The sequence below is a fragment of the Microcebus murinus genome, chromosome 16, assembly GCF_040939455.1.
Source record: "Microcebus murinus isolate Inina chromosome 16, M.murinus_Inina_mat1.0, whole genome shotgun sequence".
Classification (NCBI taxonomy): domain Eukaryota; kingdom Metazoa; phylum Chordata; class Mammalia; order Primates; family Cheirogaleidae; genus Microcebus; species Microcebus murinus.
Genome location: NC_134119.1, coordinates 29,968,107 through 29,990,946, shown reverse-complemented (window position 1 = coordinate 29,990,946; position 22,840 = coordinate 29,968,107). Strand labels below are relative to the sequence as shown.

General features: G+C 53.9%; 1 protein-coding gene across 3 annotated transcripts in view; it reads left to right on the top strand.

Moving 5' to 3' along the window:
• The window catches only part of NOL4L (nucleolar protein 4 like), a 120,259-nt gene that overhangs the window by 66,716 nt on the left and 30,703 nt on the right, over nucleotides 1-22,840 (top strand). The window contains exon 1 of one of the 3 annotated variants that reach the window (XM_012754797.2): nucleotides 17,801-17,945. The exons of the other annotated variants lie outside the window; for them this stretch is intronic. The gene's annotated coding sequence lies outside the window, so the exon portion shown is untranslated. Of the gene's footprint in view, nucleotides 1-17,800; nucleotides 17,946-22,840 lie in introns of those variants that run through there. 3 annotated transcript variants of the gene reach the window in all.

The following is a 22,840-nucleotide window of genomic DNA, read 5'->3' as shown; positions in this document are numbered from 1 at the left end:
CCCTAACAGAAACTCTGTACCTGTTAAGCAATAACTCCCCATTCCTCCCTTCCCCAGCCCCTGGTAGCAAATACTTTGTATTTCTGTGAATTTGGCTATTCTAGGCACCTTATAGAAGTGGAATCGTGTAATATTTGTCCTTTTGTGTCTGGCTGCTTTTACATAGCATAATGTCAAGGCTCACCCATGTCATAGCATGTCAAAACTTCATTCCCTTTTATGACCAAATAATGTTCTATTGTACGGATACACCACATTTTGTTAATCTGTCCACCTGTCCATGGACATTTGGGTTGTTTCCACTTTTTTTAAGCTAACCACATTCACTTTTCAAACATTATCTTTTCTTTCTTTTCTCTTGAATGTTCCCCCTGCCAAGAAAGAAACCCCCCAACATGGGCAGATGTAATAGGTTACAGTGAGAGCCGTGGAGGACCCATGGGTGCTGACTTGGACAGCCAGGTTTAGGAGCCTCATAGCAGTGATGATTTCCTTCTACTCTCCTCAGGTTGTCCTGTAGCCCAGGTGAGGTGAGAGTTCAGGGAAGAAAAAGCAGAATGGAAATGTCGCCACGTGGCTCAGTGTGTGCAACCTTTGATGGTCTCTTAAAGAAGCAGAAGTGGTTTTTGTTTTGTTTTGTTTTGCTTTGTTTTAAGTTAAAGAGTAATCTCCTTGGAATAGAAATAGAATGCAGAATGTCTAAACCGGTAGAGAAAATAAAAGAAAGGAAACTTAATCAGTCTAGCAAGAGTGGTTAAATGGGGAATGAAAGAAGAAACCACCAAAAAGAAGTATAATAAATAGAAAAACATAAAGTAAGCTAACAGGAACAAGACCAAACATTAGTAAATCACAATAAATGTGAATGGGTTAAATTCTACTACACAGAGTCCAAAAGGCTCAGATGGGCTTTCTTAAATGGCAAAATCCAACCATTGTCATTTACAGAAGACATTTTTTTAAAAAGTGACACAAAAAGGAAAATGAAAACAAAAACAAAAAAGAAAAAGAGGGAGCAATGCTACTAATGTCAAACAAATAAATGTTCAAAGGGAAAAAAACTGTTTTATAGGGCAAAGCGGGATAGTTTATAATTATCAAAGGCCAAGTTTCCCAGTAAGACTTCAGAGCCTCTTACCCTTGGAGGTCTGCCCTTGTCGGGGAGGCTGAGGAGGTTGGTTGGTCTGGTTGATCATAAAGAGCACTTTAGATTTCACCCTGAGAGGCAGCATCTTTCTTTTTGCAGCCCTCAGCTTATCTTTGCTATCTTTAGTTTCTTTTCCCTGTTTTGCAAATTTTGCTACTGTCTTGCAATAGCCACTTCTCTAGACTGGTCTCTTCAAACTTTGAGCACCGGTGTCTACTCTCTGGAAATGCATGTGGAGCAATACCTGGGGTAGACCCTGTGACGCCGGTGAGGATGTGGGGTCTGCTGCCTCAGCCACCTCGGTTTTAGTCCCCCTCCTTCTCTCGCCACCGGGCTCACCTGCAGAGGTGACCTCTGTCTTCTCAGTTCCCGCCCTCCTGCCGCCTGTCCCGCTGACTGCCTGTCTGACTCTCTGGCCTCTTCTCAGACACCCTCACGGGGCTCCAGGATCAGCCCATTCGGTACTTGTTACGTAGCCGAGCCTCGACCGAGGGCCCAGCTAGCCACCGGAGAGTGCAGGAAAGGCCTGAAACTCCACCGGCCACATTTTCAAGGTCTGAGAATCTATAGCCCAAACCTCTTCCTGTCTCAGTAAATCCCTGGCACTGTGGAAGGTTTGTGCTGCAGCAAGAAAACAAAAGCAGCTGAAATACTGACCTTGACCAAGGCTGGCGTTTGGATCTCTCCAGGCAGAGAATGATCCTTGGAGCTTTTCTGCCGCGAGAGGATGTGCAGTTGGGGTGGCCGCTATGAGCTTCTACCCTGTGCCCCTAAGACATTCCACCATGACCCCAGGGCAGCTCACCCTCAGAAATAGCCTCTCAGGGGGCCCTTTATCTTTTTTTAAATTTTTCTTTATTTGTATTCTTTTTTTTTTTGAGACAGAGTCTTGCTCTTGTCACCCAAGCTAGAGTATAGTGGCATCATCATAGCTCACAGCAACCTCAAGTTCCTGGGCTCAAGTGATCCTTCTGCCTCAGCCTCCCAAGTTGCTGGGACTACAGGCACCCAGCACCATACCCGGCTACGTTTTTCTATTTTTGGTAGAGGTGAGGTCTTGCTCTTGCTCAGTCTGGTCTTGAACTCCTGAGCTCAAGCGATCTTCCCGCCTTGGCCTCCCAGAGTGCATTCATTTTTATTTTTATTTATATGACACATTTTCATTTTTTAAAAAAATCATAGAAAAACAGCAGACTGTGCCCCAGTCTCCCCACTTTAGTTTCTGCTCCCCAGAGAGGCCCCTTTTCTTTCTTATCTCCTAGCTATCTCTTCTGGTTTTTAACTCCTGCTTCTGAATAACCTGCTCATACTGCTAGTTCTTGATTTTTCAGTTCAGGCTTTTGTTGTTGTTGCTAATTTCTTGTTGTAGGAGATAAGTATTTACACCCTTACACTCTCTCATAAACACATTTATTATTTCCTCCATCCGTCAATATAGCTGCATCTATTTAGATAAATCATAGCTACTCATCATTTATACTATTAGGACTGTGTATGTATTATTCGTAGCTGACCTAATTTGTATACTATGATCACATTTCTTTCATTTTGATTCCCCAGAGTTAGCCATTGCCTCTTTTTTCCCCATCCTCAGCCCTTTATGCTTTGATCTTGCTTATGCTGTCTATCTGTGGTCATTTTTACTTATACATACTCAGATTTATCCAAAAGGCTAACTCCGCTCCGCTCCAATGTTTTCTTTTTGTACTTTCATGTTTCCATTTTTTTGATAGACAGTTTTCAAGAATAGTTTTACTTCTTTTTTTTTTTTTTTTTTTTTTTGAGACAGAGTCTCACTCTGTTGCCCGGGCTAGAGTGAGTGCCCTGGCGTCAGCCTAGCTCACAGCAACCTCAAACTCCTGGGCTCAAGCAATCCTGCTGCCTCAGCCTCCCGAGTAGCTGGGACTACAGGCATGCGCCACCATGCCCGGCTAATTTTTTTCTGTATATATATATTAGTTGAGCAATTAATTTCTTTCTATTTATAGTAGAGACAGGTCTCGCTCTTGCTCAAGCTGATTTTGAACTCCTGACCTCTAGCAATCCGCCCGCCTCGGCCTCCCAGAGTGCTAGGATTACAGGCGTGAGCCACCGCGCCCGAACAAGAATAGTTTTAGATTTACAGAAAAATTGGGAAGATGTTACGTACTTTCCACATTACCCCCCCACACACACACACGGTTCCCCCTATTAGCAACGTCTTACACCAGTGTGCTACCTTTGTTATAATTAACAAACCGATATCAATACAGTGTGTTCACTCAAGTCTATCCAGATTTCCTTAGTTCTCACCTAACGTCCTTTTCTGTTCCAAGATTTCATCCAGCAGACAGTATTACGTTTTGTTCTCTTGTCTCTCTAGGTTCTTCGTGGCTGTGACAGTTTCTCAGGCTTTCCCTGTTTCTGATCCCCCTGACAGAGTTCTGATCATGTGTAGGATCATGTGTAGGATTTTTTCTGATCATGTTGTAGGATTTTGGAATTTGATGCTTTTCTCCATATAAAACTGGGGTTGTGGTTTATTAGGAGGAAGACCATTTTCATTACATCATATCAAGGGTGCACGCTATCAACATGATTTGTGACTGTTGACATTGGCCTTGACCGCACCCGGCTGAGATAATGTTTGTCAGGTCTCTCCACCGCAAAGTTCCCCTCTCTCCCCCTTTCCCTACCGTCCTCTTTGGAAGGAAGCCCTCAAAACAGGAGAGTGAATTATCCACATAAGTTGTTTACAATTCTTGTGCTTCGGAGATGTGTCCCCTCCCCTCCTTAATTTATTTATTAGGTCATTAATGTTAAGTATGGACTCATGGCTATTTATTTTATCCTTTGGGTTATAATTCAATACTGCTTTATTTGGTTGCTCAAATTGTTCTAGCTTTGGCCATTGGGAACTTCTCCAGCTGGCTCCTGTGCTCTTTTGACATATGTCTATCAATGTTTTGGGTGTTTTTGTTTCTTGTTTTTTTTTTTTTTTAGTGCTTCCTTACTTCCTGGCACTATGAGATGCTCTAGGCTGATCTTGTATGTTTCTTGCCCCAATCCTAGAATCAGTCATTTCTTCAAGGATTCCTTTTATTGGAGAATCATATTAAAAACCAAGAACTGGGCTTGGTGTGTGCTCATTGCAGCTGTTGGAGCAAGAAACATACATATTTTCATTGCCATTTTTATATTTAATCTTTGATCCATTTGGAGCATATTCTGGTATATTCTGAGATGCAGATCCTGTTAAATCTTTGTCTTGAATAATCCATTTTCCCGCTGATTTGAGATGCCACCTTTATAGCTTAACTAAATTTCCATCCAGAACAGAATCTACTTCTATTCGGTCCATTGGTCTCTTTGACTGTCCATGAACCAGCACCACACTGGTTTAAGTATAAAGGCTTTATAATATGTTTTAGTATCTCGGAGGAATGGCTCGTTCCTTGTTGGCCTTTTTTATAGAAAGTCTTACTGGCTTGTAAAAGAAAAGAGTTACTTTGAAAAGAAATTTGTTTCTCTAGTGACTAAATGTTTTTATTTTCACTTATTTATTTTAGAGATGAGGTCTCACTATGTTGCCCAGGCTGGTCTTGAACTCCTGGGCTCAAGCGATCCTCCCGCCTCAGCCTCCCAAGTAGCTGGAATTACAGGCGTGAGCCATAGCTCCCGGCCCCAGATATTTTTGCCTCCCCTTCTTGGTGGGGGAAGAGTACTGCAGAGGCCCTGCCGGCCTGACCACGCGCGCGTTAGGCTGGGCCGCTCTCACCCTGCCGGCCAGGAGCACGGCCATCCCAGCGATGGAACCTGGGGCTGTAAACATGGCCCAGCGTTCCGCATCCTCAAACGGTGTCAGGCAAAACAGGCCCTTTCTGAACTAGAGAGGGAATGAGTTCTCAGAAGCCTCTTTTTCGAGAAGACAGAGAGAGGCTGGAAAAGTTCCCTGTTACACATCTTTTGCTACGGGGCATTATTCTTGTGATCAATACGTGTTATGGGACATCCGCGGTGCTTTCTAAGACCTTGATGCAGTTTCCACATACCCAGAGCAAATGAGCGCTTCCTTTCTTCCGCGAGGGCAGCCCGGGTTCAGAGAGGTCTGTGTCTCCTCTTTCCTCCTGCCCCCCAAGCAGTGTGGGAAAGAAGTGGAAAACAAGCAACGTCCTGTCTCCAGCGCCAGGGCCTGATGGAGTCAGCAGATACCCCGACCCTCAAGGGCTCATTGTCCCCCGCAGGGCCTCAGGGCGCAGTCCCCTTCCGGCTGGCTGCAGACATCCACCCCCACAAATGCCAGGGTGCCGAAGTGGCCTTTCAACTTCACTATCTGGGGAAAGCGCAGGCAGCACCCATAATCTCCTGGCGCAGCTGCCGGCTGCCTCGCGTGTGGCAGGGAGAAGGCAGGACCGAGGTGAGGAGCCGCCGCCCGGGCTGCCACGACTGAGGGAGGCGGCAGCCCTGTCCTCTCAGAGCCCTGCCTGTCACCCGCCCCTGCAGGCCAGCCCGGGCAGCCGGCTCCCGGCTCTGTCTCTAAGGACAAGAGAGATCCGACAGGAAAGGAGGTGTCTTTCCTGGGCTGGGCCAGGAAGAAGCAGCTTGAAACATCCAGATGGTCACTGAACCGATGGCCGACCTTGCGACCCCCCCCCCCAGACTATGGGCCCAGCCTGCCTGAGACCCAGAGAGGATTTGTGGTCTTGTGGCTAAGCCCTGTTTTGTTTTTGTTATTTTTACAACTGAACTCCCAACTCCAGCTTTTGGGCACCTCTTTCGCCCAGAGCTAGCAGGACGTTTGGGGCAGGGTGCTTTCTTTGCCGCCCAGCCCCCTGGTGCTTTGCGAAGCCTCCCCCTTAAGGCTCTGAAACGCAGGCAGCTCAGCCCAGCAGCCGAGCATTCGGTGGTTGTGGCTTTTACTCGGGTTCCTGACCCGCCCCGACTCTTGCCGGCCTGAGGGGTCCCTTTCACGAGGGGCTGCAGGAGACCCGACTCACTGGGCGGGCGGGCGGGTGGCCGGTGGGCCCGGCTTTGTAACCAGACCTGGAGGATGCAGGAGGGTTTCAGAGCTTCAGCAGCTGATGTCTGGAGATCAATTAGAGATAATGGCTTTGGGTGGACTCGAAGAAGCATGGCCAAGCTTTTTCCTGGTTGTGATTGTGTTTACCTCATTAATAGGCTTGGCTTTTTCTTTTTTTTTTTTGAGGGTGGGAGGGCACAGTGTTGCTGAGAATCTGTGCCTGCCTGCCGCTTTGTTTTGCTCAGGGTGACTGGGTGTGGACCCCTGCGGTGGGTAGCTCCCACCCCCACTCAGCCTGAGAGACAGAGGCCCGCAGCTTCTGCCCACCAGACCCCGGCCCTCCCTGCGACACTGCGACGCTGCATTGCATAGTTTGAAAGAAATTTCCTCCTTCATTAATTCGAAAATCATTTATTAGGCTCCTACTATGTGCTGGATGCCATTCTGAGTGCCGAGGACACAGCAGTGAATGAGACAAAGTGCCCACTGTCGGGAGCTCACAGGCAGTGGAGATGACAAGCAAATCAGTATGAAAAAATATGCAAAAGTGAGAAGTTTGGGGCAGAGAATTAAAATAGGGCAAGATGGCAGACTTTGCCTCTGGGCGAGAAGGCCTCTCTGGGTGGCACCTGAGCCAAGCCCTGAGTGATGAGCAGTGGCTGGCCCTGTGACGGTGAAGAGGAAAGGGCCTTCCAGGCAGAGGAGACAGCAAGTGCAAAGGCCCTGGGGTAGGAACGGCAAAGGGCTAGGACCGGGGAGCAAGGGGGAGATCTGCCTGGGACAAGACTGAGCGCTCTGCAGAGGACAGCTCTCACAGGGCCTGGCGCCTGGGCACAAAGTTTGTGGTGTGCAGTGTGACGGCTCGTAGCGCATCTTCCTCTGCCGGAGGACAGCGGGGCTTAACCACGGGGAATAGCAAGTGGAGACGAGCACTCGAGAGAGAGTCCAGTGGCGCTGGTTCTCGGTGTGGCCCTGCCCCTGACCAGCTGCCCAACTTTCACTTCTCTGGGCTGCAGCTTCCCTGTTACTGGAATAGCAGATTTGGGTCAGACTTCCACGGTTTTCGGAACTTGCTTTTTGACGGAAGAACCCCTTTCTTCAAGGGACTCTTCTCCGGGGAGGAAGAGCGTGTGGGGGTGAGCAGCAGATGGGCGTGTTGCCGACTGAATAGCAGAGCGTGCCACCTGCCCCTCTCGTCCCTCCTGCACTGTCGCAGTAGCAGGGCCCGGGCAGCCCTGGGCTTCCGGCTGCGGGGCCCAAGCCAGTAGGAGGGGCTCACCTCGCTGCAGCCACCAGCAGCCTCCGCGGTAGAACGGAGTAACAGGGCCCGTGCCTGGCCAGGCCCGCGCCGTTTGAAGGCTTGGGCATTTAGAATGGCTTCAAGGGCCTTGAGAAACAGTGAGATGGAAACAGAAGATGCTCTTGAACTGGATGCTGCTGGGGCTGAGGCAGTGCCCGGACACACCCCTGCAGCAGCCTTGACACTTTCCCTCCTCCCAGAGCCCGCAGGGGAGGGAGCTAAATGCTTGTCTGTCCCCCAGGCACCACAAGATGCACAGGTATCTGAACCCCGCACCCCTGTGTCCCCTTGAAGCAGCCAACACTCTAGAGAAAAGGCCACACTGAAATGCGGTGTGTGGGGGGGGCTTGCCCTAATCCATCCATGGAGAGGAGCCCTGTGAATCAGTCAGGAATGCTTTTGACCACAAGTGCTAAAACCCAGCCGGCTGTATAGAAAACATGAAGGTATTTCACTCCCAAAACAAGAATAGCAGAGGAGCCACTAAAATCTGCGACCTGAGTTGGAATCTTCATGGTGTTGATCTTTTCCTCATGGTCGCAAGTTGGCTGTTATTGCTCCAACCATCTTATCCACATTCCAGGCAAGAAAAAGATGGGAAGGGGTGGTGCAAGCCTAGTCCAGCAAAGCAAAAGCTTTCCCAGAAAGTGACTGAAAGACTTTTCTTGACATCTCATTGGCCACAGCAGGGTCGTGCTGGCCCCCTCCCAGCTGTAGGGGAGGCTGGGAAAGAAAGAATTTCATTTTTCTGCCCTCTATAGTTGAGAAAGACAAGGGGAAATGTTGGTTTTGGGTATCAAGTAAACTAGGCCACAGTATCTGCCACGGCCTGGGTGACACCAACTGAACTTGACCCTGTCTTTGGGTGTTAAACTTGGGCAGGGAAAAGAATAGGAAGGAAAGGAAATGGGGAAAGTGGGGAGCAAGGAGCAGCGAGGAGCAGGGGGCGAGAGGACAGCAGGGACAACCATTACTGGGGCCTCGCAGACACGGGTCTCAACTCCACAGCCCGGGAGACTGAGGCTCCGTTTCAGAGAACTTGAGCAATTTGTCTGAAGTCACAGAATCAGTGAGCAGGAGAGCCCTGACCCCTCCTACACGAACGCCATTATTTCCAGAGGGAAGGGTTGGGGAAGAGAGGGACAGGCAGGGAAGGGGAGGTGGCGGCCACAGGGCACCAGCACCAGGCCAGATCTGCCTTTCTCACCACCGCGTCCCTGCACCTGCATGGGGCCCGGGAGTGCGGTAGGGGCTGGTACATGCTCGCTGACCGATGACTGTGTCGCTACGTAGGTTTCACATCAGTGTCCTTGACCATAACTAGAGCTTGGGCAGGTGCTCTATGCCAGGCACCTGTCCAGCCCTCTCCAGGCATGGAAGCCTCACAGCAGCCTTCAAAAATAACTCCCTGCTGTTGTTCTCCCATTTTAAAGATGAAAAAACTGAGGCTTCAAGAGGTTAAGTCACCTAAGGCCAGCCCGAGGAAAGGCCCGCATGCAAACAGAACCTGTCCCCGTCCTCTGCTCCCCTGCTCTGCCCCGCCCTGGACACGCCGACCTCCAGACACCTGAACACGGACACGAGAAAGGTCTCTGTGCGGCAGCTCTGGCTTCAGAGCCTCTTTCCTGCCCTCACACCCACACCTGTGGGCTCTGTCACGAAGGGACTCAGGGCCGACGTGGGCCATGCTGCCTGCCCCTTTCTCTGGGTGACATGCCCCATTTCCCAGCGTGCATTCTTGGAACAGGGCCTAGCGGGTGTCTTACTGCAGGGGGCCCTCACCTCTCGTCACTTGCTACTGCAGAGGTGCCCTCACCTCTCGTCACCTGCTGGGAGCCAGCTAGGGTTTCTCCCCATGGGGCTGCCAAGGCCCAGCCTCCCCCAGCGTGTGTATCAGGAAGGCCTGGGGTCCACCCAAGGCCGCCTGGGACAGCCCCAGCCCGAGGGAACTCTCTGGCTCCATCCCGGGCCCAGCCCCGCCCCGCCCGGTTCCTCTTTCTGCCTGGCGGGAGGGTGGCGAAGCGCAGTACCGTGTGTCCCGCCCGTGGTCCCGCTGTAGCAGGGCCCGCCTGCACTCTGGAGACCCACACACCTTGGGTCAGACCCCGCACGGCCACTGGCTTCTAGCTCTGTGACTGTGGGCATGTCCCAGTCTCTGAGTGCCACTTTCCTCGCTACTGGGTGACTGGGTGAGTCACTTAGTCTTCCTCCCAGAAGCCCCCAGTCTTCATGTGCACAGTGGCAATTAATATCAGCCTTGTCATTTGGCTGATTGAATAAGATAACACACACGCCACCCAGCACGCGTGCTGGTGCGGAGTGGGCTGCGGCCCTTGATCGCCGCGTGCTCCGGGCTGCCCCGCCATTGGCGCTGGCCTGGCTTTTTTCCTGTTTAAACTTTCACTGAACTGTCACGCTCATACTGCAAAGAGCACGTGTCGTTACATGGACAGCTCAGTCCCTTTCTACAAACTGACCCCCCTCCTGTGACCAAAATTCAGATCAAGAAACAACACACTGTCCCCACCCAAAGACCCCCGGTGACGCTTCCAGTCCCTGCCCCCAGCAAGGGTGACCACTGTCCTGACGTGTAGTAGCATAGGTTGGTTTTGCCTGTTCTGGAACTTTATATAAATGGAATGCAGGGCACGTGCTCTTTTGCTCACAGACGTGAGTTCGTGAGCGTCATCCGCGTGAGGCGCGAGTCAGTAGTTAGTTCCTTCTCTCGCTGAGTGGTGTTTCGTGGTGTAGAGCAGCCGCAGGTTTTCCACCCCTCGCCGGTGGGCAGCTGGGTGGCGTCCACTGGGGCCTCCTGCGCCGCCAGGACCAGGCTGGTGTGTGTTCCCCAGGGAACATCCGTACCGACTGTGTCGCGCGCACGCCTGGGAGTGGGAGAGCGCTGGCCGGCCGTGGCGTTTTGGCCCAGCCTGTGCAAAGTGCTTGGAAAGTGGGAAGAGAGAAGGGGCCGGTGCACGCCCTGCAGGGGCCACGGAGTGGGGCCTGTGTTCAGGACGGCGTGTTTAGCTCAGGGCTCCGTCAAAGACTTCGGGGCCGTGCTGGCAGTGAGTCCCTGCGGAGTGTGGGACGCTGGGGACTCTGCAATCTAAGGGCCTGTTCCAGTCCTGAGAGTGTAGGGTGCAGCTGGGGAAATGAGGTACAAGGCAGGAAACGGGAAGTACCACAAGCACATTAAGTGACAGACTAACTAGTCCTGCCACCAGATGGTAGTCTGCCAGCCTGCCCGCCTGGCACTGAGTTCAGAGGGACCTTGATTTGGCTGGGGTGGAAGGTGTCTTTGTTTACAGCCCACACACCTTGCCACTTAGTGACCACCCATGCGTCCTGCAGTGCCCAACGTGAATGCCACCTCCTCAGTGGAGTCCTCCCAGATCCACTAGGTCCTTCTCATACCCTGGGTTCCTTCCTACCTAGCAGTACTTGACAGCACTCACCACTGTCAAGTACAAACTGAATATCCCTCCTGTGACCAGCATGCAGATCAAGAACCGGTGTGGTCATTTATTTAATCCCTCTCTGTCCCCTGCCGGCCTGCAGCTCCGTGTGGGCAGATACCTGCGTCTGTATCGTTCATCGCTGTGTCACCCGCCCTTATCATGGTACCAGGCACATGGCAGGGTCTCTGTACATATGCGTGACAGGAACACACGTCTAAAAGCAAGCAGGATCAAAGGCATGAAGTGGTCACCCGTGGGTGACGGGGGACAGAAGACGGTGGGTCCGTCTGCAGCAGAGTTCTCTGAGAGGAGTAGGAGGCGAGGCCCCGGGCTGTGGAAGGCCTGGGGCGCCAGGCCGGAGGCAGCTATGACTTGATTCTGCCGGTAACTGGGCGCTGCTGAAGGTTTTGGATTAAGAGAGTGACACTACCAGAGATTAATTTAATGACATTTTAAAGCAAGACATTTCTAAAAAGGAGAGCAATGAAATTGTCATCTCTACCTTTTGTCGTGGTTTTTTAGGAGAGTGTATTTCAACAAGCCAGGCTCGTTTAGTTATGTTCATAATGGGAAATTTATCTAAATAGAGAAGGAATGAGGAAACGGTATTGGACTGTTTCTCCTCGATTTCAGCAAAGGTGTCAAACTGACTGTGAGGTTGCAGCCGGCTGTGCAAACACCAGCTAATGCGAAGAATAAATGGATAAGCTGAGCTACTACCCAGCCCACAGATGAAGCATTTTGGATCCAGGCGTGTGCAAAGCTCTCTCTGTCATCCTTTCCCTGCCGGATGCCCTCCCTCTTTCCACCTGTGGCATTCCTCCCACCTTCTTTGGTTCCGAGTAGATGTCACCTCTTCCAGAAACCTCCCCCTCCACCCCGCTCAGGAGAAACATCCTCCTTTCTCCAGAACTGTGCTGCACCTAGGGGCCTGCGTCCTAAGGCCACATGTGGCCTCCAGATCCCCAAGTGCGGCCCCTCGACTGAATCCAAATTTGGATTCAGTCAAAGCCTGCTCTCAAGGATCCAGAAGGCCGCATGTGGCCCCGAGGCCACAGGTCCCCGCCCCATTGGTGTAACACTGGTTTAATTGTCTTCGTTATGCTGTGAGCAGGGGCAGTTCACGGGGATTGGGGTAGAGATGGGTGCTAGGCCTGCCGGGAATGAAGACATATCTTAAAGCTATAATATTGGAACAGGAATAGATAGATCGATAGAATAAATAATTCCAAAAATAATGGAAAAATGGCCGGGCGCGGTGGCTCATGCCTGTAGTCTTAGCACTCTGGGAGGCCGAGGCGGGAGGACTGCTTGAGGTCAGGAGTTCGAAACCAGCCTGAGCAAGAGCGAGACCCCATCTCTACTATAAATAGAGAGAAATTAATTGGCCAACTAAAAATATATAGAAAAAATTAGCCGGGCATGGTGGCGCATGCCTGTAGTCCCAGCTACTCGGGAGTCTGAGGCAAGAGGATTGCTTGAGCCCAGGAGTTTGAGGTTGCTGTGAGCTAGGCTGACACCACGGCACTCTAGCCCAGGCAACAGAGTGAGACTCTGTCTTAAAAAAAATAATAATAATGGGAAAGTAATATAAGATGGCCTTTCCAATCAGTGGATAAAGACAAGTTATTTTTATTTAAAACATGTAATAGTATTGAGACAACTTGGACGGCCATTTAGAAAGAAATAGGCTAGATCCCCACATCACTACTTATATAGACATAAATTACAGATGAAATAAAAATTTAAATGTGATGAAGATATAAATAAGTGTTCCAGAAGAAAATACAGATGAATTACCTTTATAATCTTAGAGTGGAGAAAACACTTTGCTTTGACCTGAAACCCCTGAAAGCCCTATTGGGGAAACAAATTAATTGGATTATATAAAAATGTAAAATTTCTGTAATCCTAGCACTCTGGGGTGCCAAGGCAGGCAGATTGCTCGAGGTCAGGAGTTCAAAACCAGCCTGAATAAGAGTGAGACCCTGTCTCTATTATAAATAGAAAGAAATTAATTGGCCAACTAATATATATATATATAAAATTAGCTGGGCATGGTGGAGCATGCCTGTAGTCCCAGCTACTCGGGAGGCTGAGGCAGAAGGATCGCATGAGCCCAGGAGTTTGAGGTTGCTGTGAGCTAGGCTGATGCCATGGCACTCACTCTAGCCTGGGCAACAAAGCGAGACTCTGTCTCAAAAAAGAAAAAAATGTAAAATTTCCATGTGGTTAAAAAAAAAAAAACTATCATAAACAAAAAGACAACAAAAGGAAAACATATTTGCAGAATATATGACAAGAGGTTAATTTTCTTCATTTCCATAAAGTTCTTTCCCGCCACCCCCCAAAAAAGAGAGATCAACGATTCAAATAGAGATATGGGTGAAGGATATGAACAGGTTGTTCTCAAAAAAAAAAGGTGCCCAATAAATACATGGTACAAAGAGACATATACTTACATTCCCAAATGAAGGGGGGCAAAGGAAAGTAACAGACACCGTTTTTCACCTCTCAGATTGGCAAAGAGAAAAGAGACTGCTAATACCGAGCACTGACGAGTGTGCAGTCAAAGGAGAGTCGCCAGACACTGCTGCTGGCAGCGTGAACTGGCACAGCAGCTATAGAGAGAGATATGAACACGATTGTGAAAATTTATAATCCTGATGACGATGATGATAAAAGCTACCATTTACCAAGTACTCCCTCTGGGGAAAAGATCAAGCTGCCTTTTATGATCTAGCCTCAGCAGTCACACACCCTCTTTTCCACGACAGCCCAGTGGTTCCGCAGCCCTGTGCAGTGCGATGGGACCAGGGTGTGACACCAGGAGGTAAGACCTTCACGGGCCATCTTGGAGGCTGGCTAGCACAGACTCTAATCTCAAAGGAGAAAAGTTGGCGCAAATGCTACATTAAACACACTGTCTTATGATCCACCATGTAGATGAGGAAACTGAGGCCTAGGGAGCTTTAGGTATGGCGCCCAAAGTCACTTGTCTCATGTCAGAGCCAGAACTTGAACCTGTCCCATTTGGTTAGATTCTATTTGACCTCCTCACGGGTCTCCCACTGCAACCACTCTTGCTCCCTTATAATCTCATCTCCTCTGATCTAAAAACATGATTCGGGTTGCATCATCTCTTTGCTCTTAGAATAAAACCCACACACCTTGACATGGTGTTGAAGGCAGGTCCTGCTGCCCTCCCTCGCTCATCTCCCCACCCTCTGCCAGCCCACCTTGCTCTAGCAACACTGGTCACACCTTTCTCTTCTCAGGGCCTTTGCACCTGCTGTCCCCTCTACTTGGAAGAAAATGCTCCCAGGTTTTCACCTAGCTGTCAACTTCTGCCATCAGGGAGTCAGGGCACATCTTGGCTTGCTCCTGGGAGGGACCTTCCCTGACCACTCAGCCCAGAGACAACCCTTGCCTCCACTCTCAATTCCCTCTGGGCATGCCACCTCGCCCCACCCCCATCCTCTGCCTCTCCCCCCTCCCCCGCCTTGTCTCCACCTCACTCCTCATCTCCAGGATCCAGCCAGGAGTTGCACTTTGCATTTAGCTGTTATTTCTCTTTAGTCTCATAATTCAGAACAGTCAAATTAGTGACAATGACATTGAATCTTTTGAAGATTCCCGGACCATTGTGTTGTGGAGAGTCTCCCTGGATTTCTTGTCTGAGTGTCTCTTCCCAATCAGATTCAGGTGAGGCATGTTGAGGGCGAACATGACACGAGGGAGCGCACAACACAGGTGATGCTCTGTCTTCTGCTGTGTCCCTCCAGCAGGTGCCCACATCAAGTCAGGCTGCCCCACTTTGGGGGCTGCTGAATTTGATCGCATGGAGGGGAGGAGGTGTCTGTTAGATAGCTCCATTGTGCAGGTGCACTTTCCTGTCATGAATAAGTAATCTGTGGGGATAAATGGGCTTTTTAATGCTTTGAGATGCTTGGACAGTGTCTGCTCTGGTCACACTAGGGTCCTGTTATACCTAATGATAGCACACCCCTGGCCCCCACAGCCAGGTCCCCACTTGTAGGACATGCTCATTTCATGTGGCAAGCTGCTTGAAGGGGGGTCGCTGCATATGCCAATCATGTTTCCAAAAGCACCCACTGTTTGCACAGCTAGGAGGTGACAAGAGGCAGCACTGCCCCCCCTCAAGCACAGGGGAGCAGCTTTCTCTGCTGTGACCTCCCACCAGGCTGGGGCCTGAAGAAGGGGCACATCACTGGGAGAATTAGTGGTCAAGAAAATAGGTCACCCAATTCTTTGTTGGGCCCCATGCTGTGGCCACTTTAAGGATGGAGGGAGTTGTTGGGCGGCACAAGGACATGGAAAACAACCTACACAAGGTTACTTGAGAAGCAGCAGCTCCTGCAGGAGTGAGGATCTGGGAGATTTCTGTGGGCTCCGGCTCGCAGGAAAACTCCCTAATTCACGGCGCTGCTGCACAGCCGGGTTTCTGCAGGGCTCTCAGCTGCTTTCTGCGGGTTGAGTGGGGCTGAGGCTGTTTTATCTCAGGGATGGTAAATGAGTTCACATTTCATGCCTAGAGAAAATCACTGCTCTGCCCTCCTGGGCTGCACTAGCTCTCTTTTATTAGTCAGAGAAGAGGTGGGTTATCTGGGTTCAATTCCACCTTTGAACTTCAGTTGGATTTGGCTTTATATTTCAAGCCCAGATGTCCACCACTGCTGTGAAATAGTAACTCGGGCCAGAAGTCAAAAGTCTCTGGAAATGCTGGGGGGGGGGGGGGCGATGGGAAACCCTGAGACTGAATTTTCTCATTTTCAGAGTGAGGAGGGACAGGTCCCCTGCTGGAAACACGTTTCCCCGGATGAAGTGCTGTGGCCACTAATTCATTCTAGAAATCATTCTCGGGCACCAACGCGTGTGGACATTGAGGCAATTAAGCCTTAAAACTGTCCGCCGCCCCAGATGAGAAGTAAAGGTCTAATGGAGCAGATTGAGGGGAGCGAATCGAAAACACCTGATTTCAGGAATAAAAGGTGCTGATGAGTAACACGGTGCTTGAACTCTTTTTAAAAGGAAAGTGTGAGTTTGGCAGCGACCGCGCGGTGCCCAGCGCGGAAGGCGTGCGGGCGCCTGTCTGTGCCCGCGGGCGAGCGCCCTCCGGGCTGCGGCGGTGTGCTCCCCGCCCGCGCCTGTAGGGGGAGCCTCGCCTGCCTCGGACTGCTCACAATGCGCAGCTTTCAGAGGAAGAAAGAAAAAGGCTTTTTGCAGAAAAAAAGTTGGAGGGTTAAAGGCAGTCTGTTTCAAAATTGCAAACGATCGCGGTGGCTGTCTCGTTTTCTCTTCTCCGCCGGTTCCACCGTGAGTGAAGTGTAGCGTAAAGAAGTCAGTAGAAACCGCTTTCCTCCTCGGATGCGACCAGAAACATCAGGAGGTGGGCTCCTTATCGGGTTTCTGGGTTTTCCCCCCTTCTGGCTGTTTCCCCACAGAATGGCACGAGGGCAGCTCCCCTCCCTGTCAGAGCACAGCTTTTCCCGGGGCGCGCGTGTCGTGGGGGGCTCGGGCGGGGCGCGTGCCCTGACCCATTTCCCCGCGGGTCTGACCCAGCCGAGGGGCGAGCGCGCTGGGGGTCCGGTCCGGGGCTGCTCGGAGTCCGGGCCCCTCCCGCCTTCTCGTGCCCCGGGGCGGAGAAGGGCCGCGTGCCCGAGGGGCGCGGCTCTGCTCCGCGCGGGTCTCCCCGGCGACACCGTCTGGGCGGCCGGTGCGCGCCCAGGTCCGGGCCGGGGCGGCATTCGCGCCGCCGTCCCACTACTTTGCCAGCGTAGCTTGCGCGCCGCACGGAGCCGGCACGGTGCGGGCCGGCGGGGCACAATGACCGCGGGGGCGGCGGGCGCTCGGGACCGCCGCGACGTTTGGGGCGAACAGGTGAGCGCAGCCTGGACGCTCGGGCGGCCGCAGGGAGGCGGGGAGCAGGGGAGGGTGTAAACTAAGTGGTGGGAAAGAGACAAAGGAAGAGTGAAGAGGCGAGGTGGTGCGGATGGGGGGGAGGGGTGGGGGCAGCCGGTGGGCAGCGCGCCGAGGAGCTCGAGCTTGAACTTGATCAAGAAAGGGGGGGCCCTGAGGTGGGGGCTGGGGCCCCGGCAGAGAGCCGGCCACGTGCCTGGCTTTCCCAGGCCAGGGTCTCGCTCCGACCGCTCGAGGGGGCAGAGCCCCCAGGCCCGGCGGCCCCACCCAACGAGTACCCGCGTCCCTCGGGAACCGAGAGCAGACGCACGGGGGGCGAGGGCTCCCCAAAGGCCCCCGGGAGCTGAGAGTTCCTGACGGTGCCTGAGTCACTTTCTTCGGGCCAAGTCTCCCTCTCCTGGCCTGAACGCAGACAGCCCGCGGGTGCCCGCTCCCACCCCCGCCGGACCGAAGACCGCGGCCTCGAGGAGCGAGGGGCGGGCACAGATCCCACCGCCTTCTTTCCTGGGCTCAGCGCCCCACACGGATCTTGCTCGTAGCGCTTCCCCCTTAAGAGCGCTCTCCACCCGAAGCGCACGGCGGCGCGTCCAGCGCGCCCTCATCACCCCCCCTACCTGGCCCAGCGCCCCCTCCTTCCTCCTCCTCCTCTTCCCCCGCGCCTCTCCCTCCTTTCTCCTCTCCCCTCTCCCTGGGTGCCTCCTTTTCCTCTCTCCCCCTCCCCCCGCGCCCACTCCTCCCTCTCACCCGCCCCTCCTCCTCCTCCTCCAGCGTGCGCCCTCCCTGCGCTCCCCTCCCCCCGGCCCCCGCCCCGTCCCCGGTCCCGCCCCCCTCCCCCGCCTCCCCGTGCCCGGTGCCCCCCTCCCCCTTCCTCCCTCCCGGCCGCGGCGCCGCCGCCGCTGCCGCCGCCGCTCGCCTGGGCCCTCCCCCTGGCCACCCCCGCCCCCGGGCCGGGCAGTGACGCGCCGCGGCGGTGCCAGCCCCTCTCCCCGGGCGGCCGCGGCGGCAGCAGCAGCAGCAGCAGCTGGAGCTGTGGGGCTGTCACCGCCGCCCGCCGCGCTCACTCGCGGATCCCGACCGCTCGTCTCCGCCTCGCCTCCCGCCCAGGTACGGAGTCCGGCCCGGATCCCGGCGATCGGGCCGTTTCCGGGCCCTTGGCCGCCGCCCCCCTCCTCCCGCCGGCCGTTGAGCTGCGGTTAGCGGGGCGGGGGGCTGGGGGGGTTCGGGGAGGGGGCGCTGGGGGAGCTTCCTGTGCCGGGGCTGAGGAGGGGGCGCGGGGGAGCGGCTGCGCCCTGGGCGGAGTGGGCTGGGGCGGGGGGCTGGTGAGTGTGACCGAGAGTGAGTGGGGGGGGCGGGCAGTGAAGGCTGCACTCTGGGGGCCGCGGGGTGCTCGAGAGGTGTGCCTGGTCCCGAGTACCCCGCGCTGCGGGGCGCACCCCACTCCCGGGCCGTGCGCGCCGCCGGTCCTGGGGGGCGGTGATTGTGTGCGCCGCGCAGCGGTATTGTGCGGCGGCCACACGGTTTGCGGCGGGCTCGGCACCGCGTCCCGGGGAGGAAGGCGTTCGCAGGCGGCGGGGTGGGGGCCGGGCTCGGGTTGCCGCCGCGGTCGCGAGAAGGGAAGTGGACTGTGTTTGGGGATGTGAGGACGGGAAGCGTTGACTGCAAGGGAGGGGTGCCCTGCCACGGCGCAGGGAGTTGAGACGCGGTTTGCAGAGTTGAGCCCACTTCGGCAGGCCCCTGTCCCTCCCCGAAGGGGACCGGGTGCTCCTCTCAGGTGTACAGTCCAAGCGGAAGCCGCGGGCGTCGGCAGCCTCTGGCGAAGGGGCACACGGGGCGGGGGCAGCTGGCCCGCTCGAGGGCGCACGCCGGGGTTAAGTTGGATTTACACCTCCGTCCGCTACTCTCCTCCCTCCACCTGGTCCTCCAGGGCCGGACACTCTGGCCGGGGACTGGGGGCTGGGGAGTGCAATCCGCATTTTTATTTTAGCCTCTCGGTTCAGAAGTGACCCTACTCCCACCAGGAGCTGCGTTTGCCAGAGTCCGGTCGCCCCTACCCGGCCGCGCTTCCTAGGGGAAGTTCTCATTAAGCCTCGCTAATTAGCATTATTCCTGGAGAAAGGTTAAGGTTAGACCGTCCTTTTCCTTATGGGAGGCCCACTCCCTCCTCCCCATTCCCTTTCCCTCCCCTGTCCCCAAGAGCACAAAAGCACAAAAAGAAAGTGTGAAGAGGCGCAGATCAATGGAGAAGCCACAAACCCATTAATTCAAATGGAACCTTTTCCCCCCTCTAAAACATTGATTTTTCTTTCTGTCTGCTCTGAGGGGAGATGAATAACCTCCTGATTTCACCTGAAATGGTGTTTGGACTCTGTGATTTCCTCCTCCTTCTGAGAAGGATTGTGGCTTGAAATAGATTCTCCCTTGAGATAAAGCCCTACTTATCCCAGAATCAGCTGGCAAACCCCAGCCTGCCCCCCACCCCATCCCCATACCAAGGGAGTGTGGGGAGAGGTGTTTAGGGGCCCTTCTGGGGAGAGCCGCCTGTGTGATGGGACCCGGCCCCCGGCTTGACCCTTGAAATACACCGGTTGCTGGGCTGTGAGTAGCTTGGGGAAAAAAAGGCCCATTTATGACCCAGGCCCCATTGGTAGCTTAGCCCCCAGGTAGTAAATTACCCCTTCATTGGAAAGCCATTAGGGCCTAAATGTGGCCTTGAGTATTATCAAGCTCCTGTCTAATCCAGGCTCAGGCTGGGCTCCTCTTACAGAGTAGGATTGATTTTAAGACGGCATCTCCTACACCCACTGCCCTAGGGCTGGGTGATGTGACCCCATTCAGCACCTTCCTGCCCAGTAGTGGGAACAGCAGCCCAGCACCTTCCTACCCGCTGAGAAGGCTGACTTTGAGGAACTTCTCCTGCTGCTGGTACCCCGGGCTCTGTGGAGCTGGGCAGCCTCTGAGTTGCTCAAGAACTTTTTCTGTTTTGTCTGGGTGCTTTTCTTGGAAGGACAGTCCCGCAGGGGATTCGCTCAGAGTGGTTCCCCTCCAGCCCTCCTTTTGGCTGGGCAAACCCCGACTGTTGAAGTGCGGCTCTCCAGTCTCTCGCTGTTAAAGAGACCCCCATTAATGGCAGGGGCTGGGGGTGTCAGCGAGGCCCTGGTGGTGAGGAAGGCTGTGAAAACAGCCAGTTGCCTTTGCTCAGGAACAAAAGCCCGTTTTACACTCGATCACTCGTGGGAAGGTGTGGAAAACGCTCACTTCCCGCAGGCAGGCACCCATTACAGCAAGGACAGCGGAGTGTCCACATGTGTGTGTGACTGCGCTTCCGACAGGCGCTGTGTGCGAGGGAGCGGATACCTAGAGTGTGGCAGGTGACTGGCTGTGTCTCAGCCCTCCCAGCCTCGCGTTTCCCAGAAGAGCTTGTGCTTGCATGGCCAGTAGGCAGAGGCGGCATGGCAGCAGGAAGGAGTGGAATTGTACAGGGAGTATCCTTGGAAGACTGGCCTCCTCCCTCTCTCCCCTGTCGCCAGGTGGGCTCGGGGTGTAGCATGAAGCAACAGCCTTGGAACCCCACAGCACCCAGGAGCTGTGGCTCAGACCACCGTCATATTTCATTCCTGCAGCCCCTTCCCTGCAGGGATTTGAACCCTTGCTGCTTTAGATGCTGGGGTGGGGGGTTCATCTTTCATTAATAAGCCATCTGATGAAGCGGAGTGGTTAAGTTGGGGTCAAACTCGGTTCAGCGCCTTCTTGGCATGCTCAGAAGGCTGTGTGTGTGATGCTTGCTGACGTGGAGATGGGAGACTCTCCTGGAAGGGCCCGCAGGTGCTCCAGCAGGAGGTGCTCGCCAGTGGGCTGCGAAGCTGCTCCACTCCCCTGCACCTTGGTGCCCGCCCACTTGGCCTAGAGCTGGGGCTGGGGCGACTGCCTGAGCCTGGTGTTCCTCTCTGCAGGAGCGGCAGCCTCCCCTGGAACAAGCCTGGGGGCTGTACAGAGGGGATCTGTTTCCTGCCTGGCCCAGAAACATCCCTTGCACATCCCCGCCCCCCACCCTCCTCTGAAACACACACCCAGGGCTCCTGGTCAGGGCTTATGGCTTACAACTGCACTAAATTCTCAGCAAATCCTCCTCCTCTTCTTTCTCGAGCAAGAGGTAGAGATAGAGTTACAGCTCTGAGGAAAGGCCTGGAAAATATTGTGTGGGGCACGCCCCAGGATCCCAAGTCCTGGAGGATGCAAATGGCTCAACTTCAGAGGCACCAGGAACCCAGTGCCAGAGAAATTGACCCCAGTTGTAAAATAATCAGGTTACTGATAGCACCTGCCCGTGGTTACAAGCCATGGATACAGGCCTGTTTCCACCATTTCCCCTCCAGTCTCCCGCTTTCTCCTCCTCCTGGGCTGGGCAGGAGTCGCGCTAGTTTGCCTGCAGACGCTGGGTGGAGAAAAACTGAACCTGCCCGTGAATTTTGGACTGGAGATAAGAGCAGGGAGAGTCTGGTCAGCTCCTCTCCCTCTGCCCAGAGGCAGGGCTCCCAGGTTGGGTGTGTCCACCTGCCTGCCCAACTCTTAAGTTCCCTTTCCACGAGGGCAGTTGACCCTGTTGCCCTGTGACCCACAATGGCTTATTAAAAGGATTTGTTCTGTAAAATTTGGATTCGGTCAAAAGGCCGCACTGAAGGGTCCAGAGGGCCACATGTGGCCCCAGCCCTGCAGGTTCCCCACCTCTGGCTTAGGCCCCTTGGTGCCGAATAAACGATGGACTTTTATTGCCAGGTGGGCAAGGCCACAGGCTTCAGGTGTCCAAGGGCAGAGACTAGAGGAACCGGGGGGAGCTGGCTGGCCACTCACGTGGGGTCCAGGGAGAGGGGACCCAGACCTATTGGACTGCACACACGATTGTATTTGCTAATGAAAGTTTTGTTGACGTTTGTTAGTAGAAAGGGAAAAATCGGTAGTCCCTGATTTCCTTGAGGTTCCAGAAGGGAAAAGCAAGAATTGACCTCTGGGTGAGCCGGTGAGAACCTCCCGTCTCCACACAGGCCTGAGGCCTGGCCGCTCTCAAACCTGCGTCGGCCCTGTGGGTCCCTCAGGACATGTGTATTTTCCCTGTGCTGGTGACAGCCCACGGAGTGAGCCTGCTCCCCGGCTGGCTCAGGGTTCGAGTGGGTGATTGCAGCCAGAGCCTGCCCCTCTGCAGCTGGGGCTCTGCTGTGCCGGGCAGGTGCGGAGGGGCCTTGCGAAGGCGGCTTCTCCAGGCCAGCCCTGAAGTGTGGGTGTTGAAGTTGTCTGTGTAAGTCTGACCCACACTCATTTTTGTGAGGTGTTTTTTTTTTTTTTTTTTTTTTGAAAAGTTAGGTTTAATAGACTTGATTTCTCACTTTAGAAAAATTGCTGTGGCATTCATGCTGTTAAAATCTTAGATGGTACCACTTCTCACAAAACTGGGGTTTGTGAGACAGAACCCTGGGGGCTGGGGGGAAATTCCCAGGCAGCCAGGTCAGTTAAGTAAGGGAGCAGCTCCTCCCCACCCGTCTGGGCACCTACAAGTGGATTAGAATTTTTAGCTGGGCCCTTTCCCTAGAAAGGAGGCCTGGAGCCAAGGAACCCCCCCCCTTAGTTATCTTTGTTCCCAGCACATAGTAGATGCTCAATAAATGTACCTCAACTCATTGAGGGGACATAGTGAGCATGTGTGAACTTGCCGAGTTCCCTTTGAGTCTTGAGAGACTGTCATTAAGGAGTCTGGTTGTTTGGATTGAAGGGAGGAAGCATGGGGAGGTGGCCCATGTGTGGTGACACTGTGGTGTCAACTCTGGGCTCAGACTGCCTGGGTTCGTACCCCACCAGCTAGGGCAGGCCTCTTGGGGCAGCCAGCAGAGCTGGGGACAGGCCTGACATGGGTGCCTGGGTCACGAGGCCATTGCAGGGAACCCTCTCGCTGCCCTCACCCGAAGCCCCAGACTTTTGGGCACTGGATGCTTCATCAGGTGGTTTTGATG